The sequence below is a fragment of the Stylophora pistillata genome, chromosome 2 (genome assembly GCF_964205215.1).
Source record: "Stylophora pistillata chromosome 2, jaStyPist1.2, whole genome shotgun sequence".
Classification (NCBI taxonomy): Eukaryota; Metazoa; Cnidaria; class Anthozoa; order Scleractinia; family Pocilloporidae; genus Stylophora; species Stylophora pistillata.
In genome coordinates this window covers 39,006,852-39,026,697 of record NC_142520.1, presented here as the reverse complement: position 1 = coordinate 39,026,697, position 19,846 = coordinate 39,006,852, and the positions used below count along the sequence as shown (strand labels likewise).

At 38.7% G+C, this 19,846-nt stretch overlaps 1 pseudogene across 1 annotated transcript in view; it reads right to left on the bottom strand.

Moving 5' to 3' along the window:
- The window catches only part of LOC148739427 (uncharacterized), a 91,926-nt pseudogene that overhangs the window by 7,941 nt on the left and 64,139 nt on the right, over positions 1 to 19,846 (bottom strand). The window contains exons 7-9 of the transcript XR_015997360.1: positions 14,284 to 14,406; positions 13,583 to 13,702; positions 12,398 to 12,520 (exon numbers count right to left, since the gene is read on the bottom strand). The product of XR_015997360.1 is annotated as an uncharacterized LOC148739427 (transcript). The remainder of the gene's footprint in view (positions 1 to 12,397; positions 12,521 to 13,582; positions 13,703 to 14,283; positions 14,407 to 19,846) is intronic.

Here is a 19,846-nt window from a genome sequence, read left to right as displayed (position 1 = left end):
TAGTCAGATATTATTACATGTAATCATCATACTTCTTATCCCTTTCACTTATAGTGTTTCCCGTTTTTTGTGAACTTCTATTTCCTTTACCATTGTGAAAAGATGATTTCTTAACATAATCGATAGAATATTGCAACTATACATATATGAACGAGAACGACTAAATAAATCATTTTACTAAAAACCGACTAGAATTTCAAACTCTTACTGATAAGAACAACAATATCTCGATCTTCTTGAAAAAACAACTTCAAAAACCGTGGAGCGCTATTTAGTTGAAATTGGAGCGTCGTTATATCCAAATTCAGTAGGAGCCGAAATGTATCTTAAACTTATACCTGACTTTCTGCAGGCTAATCACATGTTACCCACCTCGTAGTGATTTTCTTTTTTATATTCGTTAACGCTAAAATAAGAATCCATAAAGTAGAACTACTTTCATACGAGAACAGTTCTCATAGTTTTGGCGTCAAATGTACAGTGCAGCCTACTGCATAGTACCATGTAACAGTTTTCAACAGTTCAGTGTACAGTGCAGCCCACTGCACAGTAAGATTTAGCAGTTCCAACAGTTCAGTGTCGTGTTCTTGAGCACAATGCAAAGGACTGCATAGTAACATTTAATCTTACTATGCAGTGTACTTCACTGTACCGAACAACAATACACTGAATAGTACAGTGTAGCGCCCTATATAGTAATATTTAAGAGTTTTTTCCCAGTTCGGTGTTGTTACTCAGTTCAGATGTTCTGTAAGTGCAGTCTGTACAGTATGGCACACTGCTGAGTAACATTTGATAGTTGTGAACAGCTCAGCATACAATGCATTGCACTGCTTAGAAAATATTTAAGAATTTTTTTAGTTGCGACGCTACCTGTGACTGTAAGTCTTTGTTCTTGAGAAATAATCGTTTATCTCCATTGCGATTTCTTCGATCTGACGATCATGTTTCAAATTATTTGCTTATTTTACTTCAACCATCTACCACCTTTGCGCTTTGAGGTGACAATGCGGACGGTTTATTATGGCACGAACTAATCTTGTACGATTCTCAATATTTCACTCGTTAAAATTTTTCAGAAAACTCGCTCGTTCTTTTCGCACCCTCATTCTTTTTCTGAGGCCCGTGCTAAACGTTCCAACATTGTCATCGAAGACTTGTTGACTCAATAATGTTAAAGCATTTAGCATATATGCTTGTCCAACATTTTTTGTAGGACTAATGTTTGAGAACTTATGAAACGTTCGTCCAACAATTAATGTTGAACAAACATGGATGTTTAACGCCCCAATAATGTCAGATCAACAAATTTTATCGAAGAAAGTTGGAACGTTTAACCCGGCTTGATACTTCTCAACTCGTGCAAAACCATCTCGCGCACGCCTTTTCCAAGGATTAACCTCTAGTTGACATTCTTTAAAAGTTCAGAGTATTTTAGTGTAGTGGAGAGCATTTCAGAGCAAAATAAGACTCCGCGTTATAGCTTTGAAATGTGCACGTTATCAACCTTTTCATTAAACTTTCATGTTTCTAGAAGCTTATTGTTAAATCGTGCGTTTACAACCGTAAAGGATAGAACACTCTCAGAGGAACTAAAACGTAGAACGTATACAATTAACATGGACACAGGGGCACCGAGAAGAGGACAAACTATCCATTTAAAATAGAAATACGATAAAACGACGTAGATGTGTGTTTTTCAGGTATTGAGCAGTTTGGTAGTAGTTAGAATTTAATTTGAGTATTTACTACCGTTGCAAATACTCAACTACCTACTGAGTATTTGTTACCGTAGCAAATACTCATTAATGGTGGCAAATACGCACTAGCGGGTATTTGCTACCGTAGCAAACACTCAGTGGGTAGTTGCTACGGTAGCAAATACCCATCAATGGTAGCAAATACGCACTAGTGGGTATTTGCTACCGTAGCAAATACTCAGTGGGTAGTTGCTACGGTAGCAAATACGCAATCAATGTAGAAAATACCCACTCGAATCGGACTCTCTCTCTCTCTTTCTCTCTCTCTCTCTCTCTCTCTCTCTCTCTCTCTCTCTCTCTCTCTCTCTCTCTCTCTCTCTCTCTCTCTCTCTCTCTCTCTCTCTCTCTCTCTCTCTCTCTCTCTCTCTCTCTCTCTCTCTCTCTCTCTCTCTCTCTCTCTCTCTCTCTCTCTCTCTCTCTCTCTCTCTCTCTCTCTCTATCTCTCTCTATCCCTTCGTTTAATAAAGGATAAAAAATGGGCGACAATTTGTTTTTCGATGGGAGAACTTTTGGAAGGAAGGTTGTCGAGCAAAGTTTTACCAAATTAAATTGGTAACATAATACCTTTATCTTCTGTCGGGTTAACAGCACGTCAGTGGTGGGAAATTGTTCATTACAATTTGACTGGCGTTTTGTTGTACTCGCTAGCACCAGTACATGGTTGAGGAATTGTGATTGAGGAATTGGTTGATTTATCTCTTAATTAAATTTTGCTGATGGATTATTTGCCCTCAGGCGTAGCGGAGACTGTCACAATCGCTTACAACTGAACAGAAAAAGGTATGGCATTTTAAGTGGCAATGTATGCAGAACCCACCCTCGCCGAAAAACGATTGGAGATCGTTTACAATATTCATACGTCTACTCACATTCTGCATCACGCAAAGCACTTCAAAGGAGAAAAACAAACCGATCCCTTTTAAGTCGCATGACATTCTTTGATCCAAGTCTAGATCTCCTCAAAGAAAAACGCGCACTGACCAATCGATTTAAAAAACAAAATTCTGTTTTAAAAATAATTCTTCCGCCTTAAATTAAAAACAAAAACGACAATCGAGGGCCAAAAGACAAAACTTTTACAAGAGGAAACTGGTGTGCCTGCCTAGTACATCAAAATACTATATTTTCCTTTATTCTTTTCGCTGGGCTGAACCGCATTTGATTCTTTTTAAACATATCTGTTACCAAATAAATAGGAAGCTGTAAAAATACTACAGCCCATGTTCTTTTCAGGGCTGATAAGGAACAAAGCCGTAATAGGAAGCAAATTAAAGTTTACGTCTATTGTTTTCTCCTCCTCTAGGCGGAAACGATCAGCGCATATAGACATAATTTTGAGCTCTCACGCCAGTGCTTGCCCCAAAGGAGTAGGAGGGATAAAATAGGAAAAGGGGCACTCGAAACAAACCTACTCTTTTTACGAAAACCACGCTGGTGTTTCCCCCAGGGGAGCAGGGTAAGATAGAATAGGATAGGAGCACTCGAATCGACTTTACGAGAAAATCAACACCGCATGCTCAAAAGAGATTAGGTTCTTCGCTGCCATTCCTCAAGATGTCTCGCATCGCCCAGAGGTGTGACACCTCAAGAAGCGGTTCGAAAGAGACTTGACTAAAGAGAGAGAAGTTCAAGCTTGCTCATAACAGAGCGTCACTTTGTAAAAATCTTGAATATCATGATGGTCTATGATAGTAATTCGAAGTGAGCATGCGTGGACGTAAATCCAAGAGACAAAAAGAAATGGTGCAATTCGCTCTATGCTAGTGAAGTTAGAATCTCATTGTAAAGCACAACGAAGATATGAGAGACTCTGCCCCCAATTTTTACAACCACGGCAATCCCTTATTGGATTCATTTTGACATTTATTCGTCACTAACCCTCTTATTCAGGTAAATTGTGCGCAGATCAATTGTATGTTTGATGTATCTTGTTCTTCTTCACACATCAGCAATTGGACTTCTCCACTGAAAAAGATGAATTTCAATTTAAATTAAGGTGACACCTGTATTTTTAATATCGCCAGCCTGTGAACGTCGGTGACATAAAGGAAATTTCATATGGTGAGCTTAAGTGATCGAGAATTTCATTGATTTCTCTTTTAACCAATTGCAACCAGATGCAAACTTGCCGGAAAGTCGATGACTCCTTAGTCATTTGCGTTTTTCATGCTTGAGGACACTAAGTGGCTTTTCCTAAGGGATTGTTGGAGTTTTAAGATATCTACCTTTAATGGGGCTAACCGATACAGCGTAAAACGGCTAACCAATTCGGCCAATAGGCGTAGAAATTGACAAATTGTAAACGTTCGTCGTAAAAAGAAATTAACTGCAAAAAAGACTGCTAGTGACAATAATAGAATGATATTAACTGTTGGTTGTAAAATGGCCCAAATCGTAACCGTCAACTGTGAAAGCTATCGCCCCTTTGAGGCCCTCTGATTGGCAGTTATACTCTGCAGTAATCGCGCTTATAGAAACTCGGCCCAGGCTTTCGTGCTCAAAACCCGGCTCTTCCTCATTGTTTTGTAAGCTAATATGGCGTGTCCTGGGCGCAATAAAATGTACTCTCTTTTCTTTTGTAAATTTAATTAATCATGAAGAGTTATACTTTCTTATGAATCAATGATATGTCGCACTTCGCCCTTAATATTTCTTGTCGAGGAGGAAGGCAAGAAGAATTCTCACGTGCTCAGGTTCTTTTAAGAACATCGATTTAAATATTTATGATCACTCACCTGCCGAGAGTAATTGCCGCCCATTAACGAAAGTTCCACAGGTTATCATGCAAAAGTAGAATGACACAGTTTTGAACCTGTGCCTCTTCGCACAAATTCCCCTGCAGCAATTAATTACAAATTACAAATTCGGCCAGAATAGACTTTAATCCACCTATACCTAATTACCAATTCGAACAGTTGCCAACTCCTCTTTCTTGTGGAGGTGTCGGTATGTATGTTGACGCCAGTTTAAATTACACAGTCCTCGAAAAAACCTCTAACGAGGCTTTCCAGGCCTCATGGATTGAACTCGAATTTTTAAAAGGTAAAAATGTTATATGTGGTGTAATCTATCGGCAACATACTTCTCCTGAACAATTTCAATCGTATTTCGATATGACAATAGAAAGACTAAGCTCTACTAATAAACCGCTATATGTCATGGGCGACTTCAACATTGATCTCCTCAAATCTGAAAACTGTGATTTTTCTCATAACTTTCTGCTATCCCTGCAAAGTTACTCCTTTTTTTCCAGCAATTGACAAGCCTACAAGAGTCCATAATAATTCTGCCACACTTATTGACAATATTCTTGTTAACAGAATTGGCTTTAAACTCTCCAGCGGCAACATTGTCTCAGATATAAGTGACCACTACTCTCAATTTTGCATCATCCATTCTTCATCTTTAAAATCTCGCTATCAGGGGACTAAAATCCGTGACTATTCGAGATTTTCGGAAGAAAACTTTATTAGTGATATTTCTCAAACTGACTGGACCGGTTTGATCTCTAATGGCTCTCTTGACAAACGCTTTTCTTCGTTCTACAACAAATTGAATAAACTTGTTAATGGACATGCTCCTCTCAAAATTCTATTAAAACGCAAACCCAAGCAACTATCTAAACCGTGGATAACTAGAGGTTTACGTAGATCAATAAAAATAAAGAACGATCTCTTTTACTCTGGTGACATGGCTACATACAAGCTGTACAGGAACACAATTTTAAGCCTTACTCGCCAAAGTAAAAGACTTTACTATCAATCCTATTTTAGTAGAAACCTAAATAATATGAAAAAATCTTGGGAGGGGATTAACACTTTAATTAATAAGCACAAAAAGACTAAGCTCGTATTATCGCTCCAGCTTCCAGACAACCGGGGTACAACACAAAACCAGTCAGAAATGGCTAATGCATTGAATTATCATTTCGCATCCATCGGACCTAAACTTGCAAATAGCATACCATTATCCACCAGGGACTTTAAGGATTACCAAGGGAATTCAAATTACACCAATTCTTTCTTCTTTGACCCTGTCACTTTTACTGAAATTGAAATGGAAATTTTGAGTACTCCATCAAAAAAAGCCTACGGACTTTATTCATGTCCAGTTCGTCTTTTGAAGTCCGCACATCAAGCTAAATCTCATACCCTAGCTGAACTAATGAACATGTCCATTTCAACTGGTATCTATCCCCACAAATTAAAGCACGCTATAGTAATTCCAATTTATAAAGCGGATGATGAAACTGACCCAAACAATTATCGCCCAGTATCGTTACTGTCCGTGTTTAATCGAATTTTCGAAAAGCTAATGTACAAACGCCTAAAATCTTTTATAAATAAGAATGATATATTTTTTCACATCGCAATATGGATTTAGAGAGAACTGCTCAACTCAACATGCAATTCTAGATATTCTAAATACAATTCAAAACAACATTGATAAAAAATTATATTCCTGTGGCACTTTCATTGACTTGAAAAAGGCCTTCGACCCGGTTGATCATTCGATTTTGTTGAATAAATTTCACCATTATGGAATTAGAGGATTGATTAATGACTGGTTGTCGTCATACTTGTCTGTCAGGATGCGATCAACCCAAAGCGGTTCTGTTGTCTCTAGCAAAGAGAGAATAGTGGGTGGAGTCCCTCAAGGTTCTGTACTTGGTTTGCTTCTTTTCTTAATTTATGTCAATGACATGCATCGTTCCTCTAAAAAGTTTGACTTTTACCTATTTGCTAATGATACCAATTTACTATATGCAGAAAAAGATCTAAACAAACTTGAAGTTATCGTCAATGAAGAGTTATTAAAGTTGTGTGAATGGCTGAATTCAAATAAATTATCTCTTAACGTATCTAAATCTAATTTCGTTATTTCTCATCCTTATCAACACAAACTATACCGAGAAGTAAACCTTAAAATACTTGATAATAACTCGGAACAATTGGTATCTCTTGAACGTAAGACATATGTTAAATACCTAGGTGTTCTAATTGACATTAATCTCTCCTGGAAGCACCATATTAACTACATTTCCATGAAAATAAGCAAAGGTATCGGCTTTGTTGCAAGGCTAAGACACTTGGTACCGCTCACTACTCTTATAAACATTTACCGCTCGCTCATTGAACCGTATATTTCCTATGGTCTCGTTGCTTGGGGCCAAGCCGCGAATACTCATCTAAAGAAAATCGTCATTTTACAAAAGCGGGTTCTTCGTCTAATGTACTTTTCCGATTATACATCTCACAGTGCTCCTCTTTTTAGTAGTTCGGGAATTCTACCGATAAAAATGCTTTACTTCAAATCGGTTGCCTCTCTGTTACATGACATCAAAAATCGCTGTGTTTCTCCCAATATTTCTGAACTTTTTACTCACTCTGAACAGGTTCATTCCTACTCTACTCGTTTCTCAGTAGCTGGAAGCTTTTATATAAAACAGGCGAGAACAAATCATCAGTTGTTTTCCTTTTCCAGAGTTGGTGCGAAAATATAAAATGGCACCCCCCCCTGAAATTCGTAAGCCAAGGAAAGCACCTTTTAAACGTGAGCTAACTCACTTGCTTTTGGAAAATTCTTGAAATTGAGGAGATGAATGTTGACTTGCGCTACCTTGACCTTTCTAGCTTATATTTGTATTTCAACTGATTAGCTTTCTCTTTGACCTGTTAAAAACTCCCTTGTGTGACTGGCCCAGTTAAAACCTTTAACATGATTATCACTACTATTATTTATTTTTATTTGCGCATTTATTTATATATTTCATTGTTGCGTGTGTGTGTGCGTGCGTGCGTGTGTGTGTGTGTGTGTGTGTGTGTGTGTGTGTGTGTGTGTGTGTGTGTGTGTGAGAGCCTATACAGTGTCTGTTTAGGTAGCCAGCCTAGAATAGCTTTGCTAACTGCGGGCTACAAAAGCCTTTATTTCTTTAATTTAAAGAAAAAAAAATAAAGTCAATGTTGTTGTTGTAGCGGATTTCGATTTCTTTAATTTATTAAAGATAATCATAAAAATAACTTCAGCCACTTTAATATCCTGAATGAAAACAAGTTCCTTGCCGAGCAGCTCACCGGCCTCCATGCTGACTGGTCCGTGACTCAGAGTCAAAGGTCTGATCAGAGTATTTAGCTGTCACAATTTAACTTTGGCATTGTCTTAGCAGAACAGATAAGAGCCCTTTTTGTGTCCCAAGCCTATAGATCACGGTTAAAACATGCCGGGTACAACGCACGTTACTTGGTAGTCACGTTTCGCGGTATAATCAGGCCATCCTCAAATGTCATGACACATCTAGGCTTAGCTAGGCCGTTCCCGCCACCGAATCATTATACAACAGTGAAAATTGTGCGAGAAAGTCCTAATTTAACACTGTTAACGCACAAGCAGCATGGATCCTCGCGCCTGGAAATATTTTCATTGTTAACTTTAATTAATTTCACATTTGAAGCTAAACGCCTCTCCTTCACTTGCTCGTGGAGTCCTCCCGCTTTACCTTGACAGACCTATGGATCATTTTAGGCTTTCCCGGTGAGGATTTTTTATCCAGAGCAAAGCTCGTCATGGGGATTCAACTTTGACCTGTAATGGGTAACAATCAATTTCGACGCAAAACTGAAAAAATTAAAGTTATATATAAAGTTTATATTCCACGATGATTCCTGATAAAGTCCAGTAATTCTCTTTAATAGGTTTTTAATCTAAAATATACAAAAAAAACTAGCATTGTTAACAATACTTATGTTACTTATATTGACCCATATGCAACACAAAAGCAACTTGAAGAAACTAACATTACCTTTAGTGTTTTAATACATGTATGCTCTAGTGGTATATTTTCTAACAGCGATATTCAAGATCAACCCAGCTTGAAAGATCATCGTTTTAAAACAGACTACTATTCTAAATTACAATCGCATCAGGTTCTGAGTGTTCCCAAATTATGCACAGTTTTATCCCGATTTCTCTGGCCTGCATCATGTAAGGTTCATTTTCATGAAGATTTGAAGTGAATTAAATCTAATTTCTTGTGTTGGCGATTTGAGAATTAGCTACCAATCATAATGATTAAATTACTGATAGATCTGAAGATTTCTGATTCAATTTGCATGCTACTATGCAGTGCCGTTGTTGCTAAAAGAAACATTAGGTTTCAGGCCGGGGGTTGATGAATGAATTCCTTATTTATATTGCGCCCATTCTGTACAATATTCAAAGGCGCAGTACCCCCCAATCAATTTGATAGACACTACACAAAGATAGACCACAACACCAGGCACTACGTGCCCTACTCTTTTCGAACAGTGTGTGAGTTCTTTAACGTCCCACAAATTTTTTTATCACATACAAGGGCCTTGTGAGACGGGACCTCCATTTATCGTCCCTATCCGAGAAGACTAGAAAGTCTAACCATTTGCAGATATTATTACAAAAGCAGCACTTTCTTCTCAGTTATTTAAAGACCCTGCGTGTTGGTCCGGCAGGATTTGAACTCACGACCTCCCGCACAACAGTCCGGCGCTCTACCCATTGAGCTAACCGGGAGGCGGTTCGTATTTTCTTTTTTTTTTTCTCCCTTGTTTGTTTCTTCTTTGGTCGTTTTTCTTTTTATTATCTTATTTGACATTATTTATTATTGTCGACCCAAGAGTTATCCCTGCAAAAGTTATAACTTAACTTAGTTTGAAAGTTGTTCTCGGTTTTCGTTTGTTGCGATATTTCTATTTCTAAGATAATCATCACAAGTGATTCCAGACGAAATGGTGCAAAACCTTTCAAAGTACATATTAATTAGCATATATAGCACCACCCTCTACCTTTCTCCATGGGAATTACGCATGTCATCTGATACGTTTTAATTCATTAATTATTACCAAGTGCTTCGAAAAGCTGATCTTAGACAGTAAATGAACGTTAAGTGCAACCTTTTTTCTCATTATAAAGATCATATATTATTTGTGGAGACATGCTATCCAGGGCAAATTGCGTCTCTACCAATGCTTAAGTGCTGCTTGTCTTCATCAGGCAACGACGTTTGAATAGCTACCCGTCGCTAATGTTGTGGTATAGTGACTTGTTACTGATATGTCTTAGAGCACTGTTGTTGATACATTAATGCTCCAAGATGGCGTTGCTCTGCCACAGATCTGTTTTGTTATTGGCTGGACTGACTACTCCGCCTTTAAGTTGCAGTTATTCGCGCTTACTCTCGATTCCTCTGTATCTTCTGATATTGTTTGCATAAGCTATCAACTTATCGGAAAATTGAGAAAACTCACACCGATAGCAACGATAATGCAGAATTAATAAGCGACAGTGACTAAACACAACTTTCAACACAGTTCTGGAATACCTTTTCCACTTCACGTTTATCCTGTGTAACTGTTTTATTATGCTGCAGCGAAAGGTGTGTAGAGATTAGATTTAAAAAGTTTTTTTAGTTTTTTGGTGATGTTTATTTTCCTACTGTGCACCATGCGTACATACTTTTTTTCCAATAGAAATCTTTCATGCATTACTTAAGCACGTATATTTCCACCCTCAAACAGGGATGGTTATGGTGTGAGACAGGATAAAACCGAACATATCTGGCTTTGAAGTCAGTTCTAAGTGAATGCCTCACGATGCTTGTTCTATCTGAGTTTCCTTGAAAGACCTAGAATAAAGAAAACCGAAAAAAAAAAATAAAAGAAAGAAACTGAGCACCTTGTTGTAGTCCACCAATTCTAAATTCCATTTAAACAGGGAGGTACTTGTAGGTGAAGGAGGGGAAGGAGGGGATGGAGGGGGCATCTGACCATGTCTCAACAGCTCACATCATTAACATAATGTTGTGCTTTTTTGTTGCAGCCGGAATTTTCTAAACGGAGTAAAATTTTCTGTCACTTTTCTTGTTTTGATCGCTCGTTTATACACCCTCCTATACTCATAGAAATGTTAAAGATGGCACGAATTCCATAGCTTTATATCTGCTTGCAAACTATCCGTATTCGCCAGAAACTCTTTGATTTTCACTAAAACATGTCAATTGTAGTGCTTTCCAAACCTTTTAGACATGTGGTTCTTTTTTAATGCATTTAACAGATGGCTATTTTGTTTCTCCAGCTGTGCAATATTTCTGGTTCACTGGTCACAAGACTTTCTGTCCCACCGTAAAATAACCATATGCATACTGTACTCGTGAATAACAACAATTCACACTCTTGCTTGCAGTGATACAATGTTGTAACTCACTCACGTTATTCACGGACCAAATTGGATTCCCCTTGCCCTATAACCATTACTGATAGTTGTTGATCAAATCAACGCTTTATTTACTGGTACTTCCAAACCTTTGTCTTATTCGTCTCCTCGTAGGTGTTCCAAGTTAAACCGTCAATGGATAGGCGCAGTTTATAGCTGGTAGTCCATTCCAAAAGTTCCTCTCCTCCTTGAGTAGCCACAGCACAAACAGACAGCACTGAACCCATATCTACTTGAAGGTAGTCGGTTCTATTAAATTTAGTCTTAGGACACCACGCTCCTCGTCCCCTGGTTTCTTTCAGTCGGCCGAGGTAGGAAGCATAAAAATCATCACTCATAAGAAACACACTGCTTGCTGTCATTCTGGCATCTGGAATTGTGTTGTTGTCTGCCACACCAACAGGCCCACATGTGTTTCCTTTTCTATCTGGAAAAGTATGATGTGATAAGTATACACTTTGGGCACGTATGATATTACTTTTCTCTCGAATGTGATGGTTCACAAATGTAATACATTACATACCTGTACAATTGCTTCCATTTCCAGTACATTCGGGCTTACAAGTACAAACGTATGATCCGTTGCCGTTCGCTTAGGTAGCATTAAGGTGACAAGAGTGATTTCCTTTACATTCGTCAATACTTGAGACACCATAAATATATTTTGCACTTTTTTCATTTTTGTTGCCTTACAGTGGATAAAGAATGTGAATCGTGCGATGCTATTAATCACTGCAAAGGATAAAACAACGGTTTCTCCTTTTTGTGTTTTACGAGTTAGATATTGTAAACGAACATTTTATCACAATTATTTTTAACCCACCACTATAATGGCTCTGAAACAGGCAAAATGTAGATCATGGTGAACCTTGCATAAACATACATGGGTAAGGCTGCTTAAAATGCAACACGTAGCACTTAATAAGATAATAGGGACTTTAAGCAATCAGGACGGTAACGCCACGGAAGACGTCGATTAAAAAATGAGTTTCTACTTTTAGTTAGAATTTCGAAAATGGATGGATGTGTTTACCGTCTCATAGGGCGGCAGACCTCAAACGCAACATAACGCATAAAAGTAGCGTTGAGTTCAAAATGTAAATTAAAATAATTTTCCGCCGCGGTTTAGCTCCACAGACGACGCAAATTTTGGTGATTTTACGTTGTTGTTTTGCAAAGGACGGCTAAGAAATGTACAAAGTTTTAAAACGTACGTGCTGGGCTATTGTTCTGCCAATTAGATCTATTGTTTTTCCACGTTCTCGTTGCCGTAGCCGTCATGGTTTGCTTAAAGTCCCTAATAGTTCCTGCTAACGATGCTTTGTTTAATGCTAAGGCTACTATGATGTAGCGTGCGATCGAAGTCATATTTCTGATTCATTATTCGCTCGTACCTTTGCATGACTGTCCATCTCCGATGTATTCTTCCCTGCAGGTGCAGTTGTGGGAACCGTCAGTGTTGGTACAGTTCGCATTAACGTCACAGAGATGGTCTCCGTTACTGCACTCATCGATATCTGGAAGTAAAAGGGATGTCGTGGCAATTCAATAGAAGCAAAAAACCCAAAAAACAAACAAGCACAGGAATACAGGAATAAACGAACAAAATTATATCGCTGAAAAGTATATCAGCCGTGATATACGAACAAAATAGGCGACTTCGGTGAGTTTCGTAAAATTAATGCTAGCTAGAGAAGTGTCCACATGACTTGCCATCGGTATAATGCCATTATTATCTCATAGATGGAACAGCATTCAAAAATCCAAGAAGTAACAGCTACTAAGTCGATAGTAATTATATAGTTTCGGCTAGTGAGGCTAATCTGAATTACCCTCGCATGACCATCCATCTCCACTGTATCCTTCCTTGCATGTGCGATTATAAGGTGCAGTTACGAGAGCCCTTAGTGTTGGTACAGTTGGCTTTCATATCACAAGCATGATTTACATTACCGCACTCATCGATAACTTCAACGTAACTCTTTGGACAAAAAAATATCGTGGATGACTAGGAATTAAGTTAAGCAAACCAGTTTTTTTTTTTTTCTTTTGAAATCTCTATTGTCTTTGAGCGAAAAGAATTGAGTATTTCGAGATGACGGTAAGTTTTCTTTTTATCTGAACATGTGTCCATCTCTAGTAAATCCAACTTTGCAGGTGCAATTGTAAGACCCAAAGCATTGGAGCAGTACGCATTCTCGTCACAGAAGTTATTGCCACCTTCGCATTCATCGATATCGAATTTGATTCGTCGAAAGAAAACATTGCAAGTAGAAAACATTTAAACAAAAAGGAAGGTTTAAGGTGAAAAAAAACTTTGTATAAACTGATTCTGCTTTTGGTATACTGACTTAACTCCCAAGTTCAAAGCAAAATAACAATGTATCAGTTATTAAAATGTTTCATTCACAAGTCAGGAACATAACCCTAGAGGTCCTGACGGCTGCATAAACTAAAACTAGTCTAACTGATATATTTTCGAATTCCCTTGTAACTTGGCTGAATGGCGCGGCATTGTCGTCAACGCGTCTTGCTGGAATATTTTGATCAATATTTGATAACACAGAGATTCAATTCACCTGTACAATTTTGTCCATTTCCAGTATATCCAGGGTAACATTCACATAAATGTGATCCAATGTTGTTTGCGCAGCTAGCGTTCACGTGACAAGAATTGTTTCCTTTACACTCGTCAATATCTGTAAAATCATAAACATAACAAAAAAAAATTGAGTTCTAGATGCATGCACCAGATTTTTTTACGATTCCCTCGACTTCACATCCGTGGCTCTTCCCCATTAGTAATCATCTAGTCTGTCTTCTACCAGTTGATATATTTCATGACTAATACATTTGTTTCATTAAGAGTTTTTATCACGGAATGTTTATTTAAAACATTTCTGCCATTGTCAACATTGTCTTCAGGCCTACACTCATCGCTATTATCTGTAAGGCATGCTAGTAAAACAAGTCTTGCAAAGATGATAGTACTTATCTTTCTGATATCAGGGGTTTCAAAAAGAAAGGAATCTAGTACCTATACAGTTGCGTCCATTTCCTGTAATTTCGGGGTGACAAGTACAGGTATACAATATGTTGTTCATATTTTTTAGCAGAACTTTTTTACCAGATCTATCAACACAACAGCTTTGAAACAAGCCGGATGTAGACCATGGTAACTGTACGAAAACTTACATGGGTACTGCTGTATAAGGTTATGAGACGATACACCAAAAGAAAATGCTGAAGCATTTATCCACTAGACCATCTTCAAAGTTACCTGAACATGAGTGTCCATCGCCGGTGTATCCCACTTTACATGTGCAGTTGTAAGAACCATATGTGTTAGTACAATTTGCATTCACGTCGCAGTCGCTGATGTTATATTTACATTCATCCATATCTAGAGTTTAGAAAGAGAAGCAGTGACTAAGTTAGAGCAACTTAATTACGAGAGGCATCCACACTGGAACTGATCCAAACCAAATATTACGATGGAGATATTAATGAAAGCACATGCATAATTCATAATACTTTCATGATACTGATAACTATTCATAACATAATAATTTGGATATATCAACAAAGTTGAAATGGTAAATTGGCCACCGTAATGATTACAAAAGCTGACGTTTCGAGCGTTAGCCCTTCGTCGGAGCGAATAGAGGAATTGTGGGTTGTGTGTGCTTTTAAAGGCAGAAAATGGAGCTACGTTATTGGTGGGTGCATGGCAACGAGAAAAACATGAATAAATTAGTGGAATGAAAAGCGTTCATTGATCCCTGTGGGATTGAGACTGCCGGTTTGAAAGATGATCCCACAGGGATCAATGAACGCTTTTCATTCCACTAATTTATTCATGTTTTTCTCGTTGCCATGCACCCACCAATAACGTAGCTCCATTTTCTGCCTTTAAAAGCACACACAACCCACAATTCCTCTATTCGCTCCGACGAAGGGCTAACGCTCGAAACGTCAGCTTTTGTAATCATTACGGTGGCCAATTTACCATTTCAACTTTGTTGATATATCCAAATTATTTCGTTACTCCCACCGACGCAGCCCCAAACAGTTTCTTTCGAAACTATCAGCCTCTATTCATAACATAAAGTAACTCAAAAAGTAACCACTGTGATAACGACAGTATAGTTTATAATACTTTCGTGATACTGACAACTCCGTGCAAAATAAAACAATTCAAACAAAACTTATGGGACTTACCTTCGTTAACCATGTCGCAATAAATCAGTTGTGCCTTCCCTTTCTCTGTTGGATCCAGCCAATACTTGCCGCTTATGGTGTGTTTACCTTCACTCGCTTTTATTTCTTGACAAGACATCGCCGGTAATTCAGGGATAGAGCCTAAGAGAGCTGCAATGATATATATACCTATTGACTAAGTGAGAGGGCCGCACGGAAAAATATTTGGTTCAAGGTCATGACGTAAGGACCAAGTGCAGCGAGGTCCGTGCCTTATGACCGGCCCGACCAAACTCAGTCAATAAGCATTTTATAAAATGACGACTTAGTGTTGAATATTTCAACCTAAAATAGGACGCGATAGACGAGCACACTGCCACACAAGCACAAAAAAAACTCAGCAACTACAATTTTTCCTTTATTTTTCAAGTCAGAACAAGAAATTCGCAGTTCCTTGAAAAACGAGACCTTTTTTCTCATTTCTCTTTCTTTTAAGTTTTTTCAACAAAGATACGCGAGGGCAGCAGGGTGGCTTTTTTTTCCGGACCGACGCACGTCAACCCGTCCGGCCATGCACACGTCAGCTTTTAGTATGGTTTTCTATGGAATTGCGCGAGCGGGGTCGGACGGGTCATATGATAAAGACAATTATTTTATTTTCTTCATATTCTAAGTGTTATCAAGTGAGAAGAAACCGAAATACATAGACTTTTGATTTCTTACCTCTGCCGTTTAATCGCCGGATGTAAAACCATCCAGGGGCTGAAAGGAAATTCTCTGGTCTCGCCTCCTTGGTGCGGTTATTGAGTTCACATATCTGGTATTTTCGATCGTAATTATAGCTTTGGCACCTGATCTCTTGTCCACAATTGACATGGCAGAGGTGAGGAGCCGCCACTGACCATCTTTTAAAGACAGAGCGCTTGAGAGCCATTCCTTCTATGCTTACTTCTGTCCCGCATTGATCAATAGCTGTGACAAGCTCCATGACAGAGGTGAAAAGGGCAAATCTCAAATGGCGGAACAGCCACCACATACTTCTTTTCTTGTGCTGAATCTGAAAACATTGAAAATGAGACCACGTGAGAACATTGTGAGAGCTTATCTTGAAAGGAAAAAATGTCGTTTTTCTCTAAAAAGATTGATTGTGTACTAGATAAAGACATATAGCAATCATATCTCATCCACATTAAACTATTGCTTCACAGTTTTATTTTGTAAGAACAAAATTTACACAATGTTAAGAAGAACAGAAAAACGCTTATTGAGCTTTATTCAAATATTTGAGTTTTAAAGGATCTTTCAGCGTCTGTCGAATTATGAATTTGATATGCTTCACCCATGATATTGTAATCCTTTTTTGATGTAATAACTCTTTATTGTGTTCTCCTGATGAATTCCAAACGCTTTACGCGACCTAAGAATAATGTATATACAAATATGAAAAATATCCACCCAGAAATATTGGTTCTAAATGCTAAGTAAAAAGATTCTTATGTAAAGAAAACTTTGAAAGAAATGATCTGGTCATATTGACCGAGAAAAAAAAACTTTTAAACTGAAATCCAGAAGCTCCTGATTACAGGTATTCTCCGTTTTTTAAATAAAAATCCTGAAGCGTTTTACCCGTCATCTAACAGACTACGAACAGTTCCTCCTATTCGGCGATTCCTCTCGCGCAAGTCAAAAAAATACCAGTGAAAAAGAATTGCTGAAAGCTGACGTCATGCTACAAAGTAAAATTCGTGCCGGAAAAAATTGAAGGCGTGCCAGAATGATAGAGTCTTACAAGAAAATTGAAGGTGTGCCAGAAAGTTGAAGTCGTGCCGAAAAAATTGAAGGCGTGCCTGAAAGTTGCCACAGGGTGACCAAACGTGCGCAACACTTCGCGCACAACACTGTCGCAAGTGGTTGCATTCAAATGTTGCATGAGTTTGGCCGGGCCACAAGACAAATGTGAGCAAAATAAATATGTACCAGGCAGGTGAAAACCGCAATGATTGTTGTCAGTAGAATGTTCTTATTCCAGTTCGTGTGAAATGATCGGTTGGTTTTGCCGTGATGTTATTGGCTGTAAGACTCAAGTGACGTAAGTCGGTCGTGATTGGTCTGTTTCGATCTGTCGGTAAAGTTATGTCGTTCTTTATCGGTCGTTTGTGATGTTTATGTCGTGAATGAGTCGTTTGTATGGATCGGGTAGTTGTTGACATCTGTTTAGGGGAGAGTCTGTTCTAAGTTAGTAAACCAGCTTACCAGAGTCAGTCGCTGAAAATAGTCAATGCTGTAGGTTAGGCATTGTGCAGAGTCCCAGTCAATGTTGTGGTTGGTAAGTCGATGGTGTTCAGCAATGTGATTGCTGACATTACCTTTCCTCGTCGCCCGTCAATTGGCATTACAATGCACTGAGACTGCAATCCGACAATCTACTGACCAAATACCGCTATCGACAGACGACATTATGTGTTAGTTGTGAAACGCTATTTATTTTCTTTGTCCTTTAGATTATTGCTTAACCGCCTATTGTCTATGCTTAGTTAATGTTTATCTACGTTACGGTTTATTTTTGGATACAATGAAATATATGAAGTTCATATATTTTGAACTGCGGTATTAGATACGTATGATGCACGATCCTCGCAGTAGATAGCGCTATTTAAGCAATAAATAGCGCTATTTGTCGATTACTGTAACTGGTGTGAAAATGTTACGCAAGTTATGTCAGTCATTCGCTCATACTACGGGCTTGCGACAAAGAGAGAACCATTTTTTGATCGCTGGCAAGAGGTCGTGCGCTCCGCTACTCAGTGTAAAATTGTTTTGTCTACTCCGCTACCCGCGCTTTTCAAGTACGCTAGGAGCTCTACCAAAGCAAGTTACCTATATTGTTTATGCTCGATTTAGTTTATCTTTTCTTTCATTATTAGTTCAGCTGATTTCAAGAATAGGTCACTGTGCTGTGTCATCGTTTTGTAGGTCAATTAATTAGCTTCGTTTCGTTTTCTGTTACCTTCTAGTTTGAACCACACACACATAATTATATCACATTTGCTATCGCAATCACACCAAGTATTCAGCAACTACCTTATTTATCGCTAACTGGCTACGTTCCATTTTGTATCACATAAAATTAAAACACTTGGGATTGTTACATGTGGTGCTTGTGCGTTCGTTTTGGAGCTCTATGTAATAGCTATCCTTCCACTACTAAGCGACGCTACCATGTGATTCTCTGGAATTCACATCATGGACTTGCTAAACGTTTGCCTAACGTCTACTCACTTTCAGCACAACGGTAAGGGTCTCCAGTTTCTGTTGTTATAGCAGAAATTGTGATGCAGAACATCGAGAAACGCGCCCTTTCGACTTGCCGACAAACGATACCGCTTTGGCTAAGTTACGTTGACGACACATTCACCGCCGTTCGACACGACGAAATTGACGCATTCCACCCCCACCTTAACAAACAAAACACTGACATACAGTTTACCAGAGAAGTCGAAGAAAATGGCAAACTTCCTTTTCTAGACTGCCTGGTAAGCCACAACGACAACTCATTACGGACGACAGTTTACAGGAAACCGACACACACCGACAGATTACTAGACGAGTCATCCTACAACCCTACATCACACAAAGCCACAACTATCAGAACTCTAACACGACGCGCACAACTAGCATGCCACTCGGCAGACAGCTTATCCGACGAAAACAAATACCTTCATCGTGTTTTTACGAAGAACAACTACAGCAACGACTTCATCCGACGAAACACTCACCGACCCACTACCACTACCGAAACAAACGACACGGCAACCCCTACGACTACAGCAACCATATCGTACATAAAAGACATGTCTGAAAATATCTCGCGCATCTTACTACCCTTCAATATCCGCGTCGCCCACAAACCCATCACCACACTACGTCAGTTACTAACCAACGTTAAAAACAAAGACGAACCGAGGAACAGACAGGGAACGATTTATAGGATCAATTGTTCCGACTGCCAAGCCTCCTACATTGGTGAGACTGGCAGAAACCTCACAACAAGACTGACTGAACACAGACGGGCGACGAGAAAAGGTGATGTCAGCAATCACATACATACATACATACATACATATAATTTTTGTTAAGGCAGGTCGGTTTGTGGCAACCCGAAGGCTGGTGTGGACCTGCCAGGAACTAAAAAGGAACTACTTAAATATATGGACAATTCTGAGGAAAAAGTAAAGAAATTTCAAGGACTTAAAAGTATAAAAAATCCGTTTGCTTTGATGTTATCACACAGGCCTCCTTTTCGAATTGAATGCGATCTAATGTCCTTGAGGCCTGTCTAAGTTTTTGTTTAAAAAGCTGTATAGAGGAAGCATCCTTGATGGCTTTAGGCAGCAAATTCCAGACAATGGGCCCTCTGTACCTTGCACTATTTCTACCAAGGTCACTGTTACACCGTACATGCGGAAAGTCATTAATACGCCTTAGATTATAATTACTATCAATGTTGCGTTTTGTGAAAAGGGCAGTAAGTTGATCAGGTAAACTATTATAATGTACTTGATACATTATAGAAGCGAGTCTACGTTTGTAAATATAGCCTAATGATTTCCATTTAACTAGGTCAAGGACGTCAGAGTCAGGAG